Source organism: Kogia breviceps, chromosome 10 (genome assembly GCF_026419965.1).
Source record: "Kogia breviceps isolate mKogBre1 chromosome 10, mKogBre1 haplotype 1, whole genome shotgun sequence".
Classification (NCBI taxonomy): Eukaryota; Metazoa; Chordata; class Mammalia; order Artiodactyla; family Physeteridae; genus Kogia; species Kogia breviceps.
This window is the reverse complement of record NC_081319.1, coordinates 76,447,941-76,454,436: the sequence shown is the minus strand read 5'-3', so window position 1 is coordinate 76,454,436 and position 6,496 is coordinate 76,447,941. Positions and strand designations below refer to the sequence as shown.

General features: G+C 42.9%; 1 pseudogene; it reads right to left on the bottom strand.

Moving 5' to 3' along the window:
• Positions 1-746: 746 nt before the first annotated feature.
• LOC131764193 (RWD domain-containing protein 1 pseudogene) lies at positions 747-1,167 on the bottom strand (annotated as a pseudogene).
• Between the last annotated feature and the right edge of the window lie 5,329 nt (positions 1,168-6,496).

Sequence of the window (6,496 nt, the reverse complement as noted above, 5' to 3'; positions counted from 1 at the left end):
TTATTTATTTATTTTTGGCTGCATTTGGTCTCTGTTGCTGCGCACAGGTTTTCTCTAGTTGCGGCGAGTGGGGTCTGCTATTTGTTGTGGTGCGTGGGCTTCTCATTGCTGTGGCTTCTCTTGCTGCGGTGCACGGGCTCTAGGCGCGTGGGCTTCAGTAGTTGTGGCTCAAGAGCTCTAGAGTGCAGGCTCAGTAGTTGTGGCTCATGGGATTAGTTGCTTGCCAGCATGTGGTATCTTCCCAGACCAGGGCTCGAACCGGTGTCCCCTGCATTGGCAGGCGGATTCTTAACCACTGCGCCACCAGGGAAGCCCCTGGAGTTCAATATTTTTATTTATTGATCAATTGATTGAAATTTTAAGGTCAGTTTATTAAGTTTAATGATGAAAGCTGTCAGAAAATTGTTCTGAAAATTATTTTTTCTTATGAATAAAGAAAAGAAAATCAACACACACTCTCAGCATAGACACAGATGCTGTGGCAGTCAAGCCTCTCTAAGATGAGGATAGGGGTTTCCCTGGTGGTGCACTGGTTGGGAGTCTGCCTGCCGATGCAGGGGATGCGGGTTCGTGCCCAGGTCCGGGAAGATCCCACATGCCGCGGAGCAGCTGGGCCCGTGAGCCATGGCCACTGAGCCTGTGCGTCCAGAGCCTGCGCTCCGCAACGGGAGAGGCCACAACAGTGAGAAGCCCATGTACTGCAAAAAAAAAAAAAAAAAAAAAGATGAGGATAGTTCACCATTTGGTCAAGTTACTATGTGTTCAGCAGGATTGTAGTATAGATCATCCGCCTCACCCTGTAGCTCCAAATCATTCATTTCCTGGACCAACGACTCATCTACCTCCACGCTGTATCCAGCATCCTCCAAGAACTGGGTATTACATGTGTCAAGATTATGATCTGTTTCAAACAGCTGTCTCCCACTTAATTTAGTTTTTCCTGCTTGTTCTTTTTAATTCATTTCTTTTTAACTTTCAAGAGTTCTGCATCAAACTTGGCCTTCCAACTTAAGAAATTCTTAATGGTAACAGGAGTGTCTTCAAATAATTCCTTTTCTGCTTCTGCTTCTTTTGTTTCTTTTCTCCTTCTCTTCCAGTTTTTATTTGATCTACCATTTCACTTAAATTTTCTTGCACAGCTGTAACTAAAGTGAAGATCATCACCATACCAAGGTTTTCTCTGTTTGTAATGCTAATAATTTTTAAATGTCTGAGACATCATTATCTTCTAGGGAGAGTATTATTTTCCTGGGAGAGTATTTCCTAGAGGGGAGCTTCATCTGGGTGCTTTTCCCTGTATGTAAACTTGAGGATAGTCTGGACAGTTTCATCATTTTCTCCAGCCTCAGATGTCACAGTAATGGTGAAGCTGGTTGGGTTTTCTGATAATACTTAGCTAAAACACTACTGAAGGAGAAAGTGGTATCAGGAGAGTTCATTTCTATTTTGGAAGACCAGTTGTTAGGAGGGGTGGATCAGTGTATAATCAAGCTCTGAAGGAGTCAGGATAGATGGCCCTGCCACAGGGCCTTTGCATATGGCAGATCTTCCCAAACCTTATGTCAGGTATGGGTTGCAGGTGTGTCAAGAAATGATTCCTCTCAGCCCTGGAGCGAGGATGGGTGGAGACTGGTAGGTGGTTGGAGTGGGCACAGCCAAAGACAATGAAAAAGGTAAATGTAGGGAAACACTGGATGGGAGTTCCCTCTGCCTAGAAGCCTTTACTGTCCACTTCTACCACCTACTTACCTTCGGATCTCAGTCAAACATCACTTCTCAGGGAAGCCCCCTTAACCCCTCTGACCATGTCAGATCTCCTTACTATATGTTCTCAGGCCATCCTGTGCCCTTTCTTCATTGTACTTATCACAGTTGTAATTTTATATTTATGTATGTCTTCTCAGCTTGACCTTAAATTTTATGAGAGCAGGGACTGTGTATTCATATAGTTGTTGCATCTAGCAGTAGTCTGTTCTTTTTCATTATTATAAGGTATTCCACTGCATGATTCTACTATAATGTATTCATCCTATAGCTGAAATTTTTACTTTTATAAATAATGCCGTGAGAGCATTTTCGTATATATATATATATATATATATATATTTTTTTTTTTTTTTTTTTTTTGGCGGTATGCGGGCCTCTCCCGTTGCGGAGCACAGGCTGCAGACGCGCAGGCTCCGGACGCGCACGCTCAGCAGTCATGGCTCATGGGCCCAGCCGCTCCGCGGCATATGGGATCTTCCCGGACCGGGACACGAACCCGTGTCCCCAGCATCGGCAGGCGGATTCTCAACCACTGCGCCACCAGGGAATCCCTGTATATCTTTTTTATCGTGGTAAAACATACATAGTATTTACCCTTTTAACCATTTTTAAGTGTACAATTCAGTGGCATTAAGTACATTCACAATGATGTACAACTATCACCACTATCCATTTCCAGAACTTTTTCTGTACGTATCTTTTTGATGCACATATGTGCATATTTCTGATGAGCATAAATTTAGGAAATGCTGGATCATAGTGTATATATTCAACTTAAAAAAATATTGCTAGGCTTTCCTGGTGGCACAGTGGTTGAGAATCTGCCTGCTAATGCAGGGGACAAGGGTTCGAGCCCTGGTCTGGGAAGATCCCACATGCCGCGGAGCAACTCGGCCTGTGCGCCACAGCTACTGAGCCTGCGCATATGGAGCCTGTGCTCCGCAACGAGAGGCCGCGATAATGAGAGGCCCGCGCACCGCGATGAAGAGTGGCCCCCGCTTGCCACAACTAGAGAAAGCCCTCACACAGAAACGAAGACCCAACGCTGCCAAAAATAAAAATAAATAAATACATAAATTTTAAAAATATATATTGCCAAACAGTTTTCCAAAGTGGTAGTAATAATTTACATGCCCACCAGCCCTGTATGACAGTTCCCATGGCTCTATGCCCTTGCTTACACCTGGTACTAGTGATCATTGAAATTTTAATTATTCTAGTAAATGTGCAGCGTATATTTTTCCATTTCTCTGATAACTAAGACAGTTTAGCACCTTATCATATACTTAATGGTCATTTAGACAATAAAAAGGGCTAAAGAAACAGAGAGAAGACAAAACTATAACTTATGAAATTTGAAGCTGAAGTACTATTATTTGTGTGCTAGCAAGCGATTTACGTTTCTAAATATATGTCTCTCATTGATCAAATTCCACCCCACAGGGGAATCTCTCTCTCACACTTCCACATTGCACATATGAATTTATGTCTTAAAAAACAAACAAAACCCTTTACTGTCACTTTAGTGGGGTTTAGGGACTTAATAGTGACAAATGTATGGATTGAATCCACCATGCTTAACATAATATCATATTTTCTAATTGTTTATTACTGGCGTATAGGGTATCACACTATTGCCATTCCACTCACCGAGCAAGGAGTGCCTAGGCTCAATTCTCATCTAAAGACTGTCAACATTTTTGTCCCACCCTCTTGGCACACAGCTTTCCATAACGCTATAGCCCCAAGCAGAAGGTTGGCAATAGTTTTGTTTGAATGCATGTAGGGGCAGGAGTGTCCTTGGCTTCAAGCTGAAAACCTGACCCTTGTCCCCCACCTCCTAGGAGGCACTTATATCTCCATCTACAGGAGCCAAATCTCTGACTGCTACCCTTGCTTCCAGACTTCTTTCAAAGCCCGGGGGGGTCTGTGGCTTCAGCAAATTCACAGGGGTGTTCATGTTTTAAAGCTTAGATCTCTTTACCCTTTTCAAGTTTTATCTGTCATTGCTCTATGTCTGCTACATACATGGGGTGTGTGTGTCGGTCTGTCTGTCTGTCTGCGAAAGCCTTAAGCCATTTCACCATTTTCATCAGTCTAGTAAGAGTTTCTTGAATTGATGACAGACAAGAGTTGTGACAGGATGTTTAATTAGATTCTCGCTGTTGTCTGTGGAGTTTCTGCAAAGACCTCAAAAGCAGAAAGCAAACAATAGATGCCAGGTAACCTCTTCCCCCATTCACCTCAAAGGGAGATGGGAAGAGATTGTGAACCAGTCTGCCAGCGTTACTAATTATCCACACTGAGTCAATACAAGAGAATGAGAATTGTGTTGGGGAGTTACCTGTGAGCTCTATATGTCCTCTCTCTCGCCATTCTAGGGAGGGCGAGGGGTTTTTCCCTTTGCCTAAAGTCAAGTGAGATAGAGGCCTCCACTAGCACCTCTCAGAATGTTTGGCTTATATCTCCTGGGGTTTGGAAGTCCATAGGGACTACTGTTCTAACTCCCACCTGAGGTAGTCCAGATGCAAGGTGCTGGCTGACCGGCTTCCCTGGGATGGTGAGTAAGGTGGTGGCATGGAGAGCGAGCTTCACTGCCCTTGCCAGCAAGGCAAAGACGCATGAGTTGTCCTGTGGGCCAAGTGTACCTAGAAGGAAACCAACTTGGAGTCATTTAAAAAGGGTCCTTCCTATGAGGGATACCCAGAGAGGAAAGGGACCTCAGGAGAATATGTTTTACGTGGGATGAACCTCCAGAAGGCCAAGAAGTTGGGGGCAGAGGAGTCATAGGCAGTCAACCAGAGGAGAGGCATTGCCTAGGTCCCAGCAAGAGGGTCATAAGAAAGCCCACAAAGGTGACACACACAAGAGAAAAGAGCCAACATTTGTGAGTCCTCCACGTCCATAGGGAACCAACTTCCGAAGATAATAGTATCCTGCACCAATTGGAAAAAACTGTGTCCCTTTCCCCTAATCCCTTCTTCCCCTCGCCAAACCCTGGGGGAGAGGGGTTCATAAATAGCAGCCGGCCAGCAGGAGAGGAGGAGTAAACTCTGAGCAGTACAGGCAGGGATGTGGAGAACCTCGGCACACCTTCCTTCGTCACAGCAAGCGTCACACCTGAAGCAGGCAAGAGATGGGGGAAGGGAGATCCTTTAGCTTGAATGAAGTTTAGAGTTGAGTTATGTTTAGGGCAGGTGTGAAGGGGAAGCAAGACAGTTTTCCAGTTATATACCATGGAGTCCAGCTCCCTTGATAAAAATAGTTATTGAATATTAGAGAAGGATTGAAGAGGAAAAGTTGATACAGAGTATAACTAACCCTGATTTAGAATGTATGTACTCCAAGTATCTATACATACCTATTCACATTTTCTTCATATTTACTTAGATCCCACCAAAAGCATGGGTAACCAAAACTCATATACAGGTTAATAAAGACAGGGTATACACCTCTGGCAGAGTTTTAATTGGTACTCTGCTCTGCACAGTCACTCAGGACCCAGGCTGACAGGCTGCACCATCTGGAACACATAGCTTCCTCTGTTGCCACAGCAAGAGAAGAAGGAGCATCTTATAACTCCTCTTTCCTGATTGCCTGGAAGTGATACAAGGTGCTTCCATTCACAGCTTGTAGTGATTAGAAATAGTCGTAAGACTTCCCTTTCTGAAATGCGGAAGGAAGCGTTGTCCTTGTGCCTAGCATGAGAGGAGCCCCAGATATTGGTAAGCCCTGGTAATGTCTCCTAGATCTCCTAATCCCACCAACCCAGAGATGACTAAAATCAACTTCCATGACATTTTACATGGCAGCTTCACTTACAGAGGCTGTCACCCTTCTCTGACAGGGCTTTTATGCTGCTGAGCTGGTGTATCCAAATCTCTGATTGCAGGTCTCTGCTGCACAGGACACATTATGAAATACGTTTTTAGACAGTTTGGAAACGTTGTACATAACTCATATTTTCTGGTTAAGAGCTATTATTTTCTCAGATTGCTTTACTTTCTTTTACTTTTACCATCAATCCTGGTAGTTTTCTTTTCACAAAGAAATCACATTAAAAATTTTTTTCTTTACTGTCAAATTACACAGTCAAAAGAAAACAACGTAATTGGATTGAGATGTGGATAATTGGCATTTAGCAGTGTTCATTCATTAGCTGATAACTCATTTCCTCACGATGACTTCCCAGTATACAGATAATCCCAATTCATGTTTCAAATACAATTGGCTATCCATCTGTAAAAAATAATCTTAGATCTTAATTTAATGGATTATGGGAGGATTCATACAAAAAACTCCTTGTAAACTGAATATGGGTTAACAAAATATATGGAAGAATATATTAAGAAACTTGACACAATGGCCTTCTTAAGCGACAAAATCTAAAAGTCAGGAATTGGTCATTCAAATGCCTCTAGGAAGTAAGCAAGTAATGTTGAGTGAAGAAAGGTGAGTGTGAGACCAATCAAATTGTAAAAAATTTATTTTTACTGATCTATGACATAAGCAAAAGCCATTATACAAACATGTGACGTTGGATACTTTTAAAATTTAATATGAAAAAAATGTAAATTAGGAAATGGAAGTCTTGGGGAATTCCCTGGAGGTCCAGTGGTTAGGACTCCGTGTTTTCACTGCCAGGCTGGGGTTCAATCCCTGGTCTGGGAACTAAGATTCTGCAAGCTCCAAAGAGAGGCCAAAAAAAAAAAAAAAAAGAAAAGAAAAA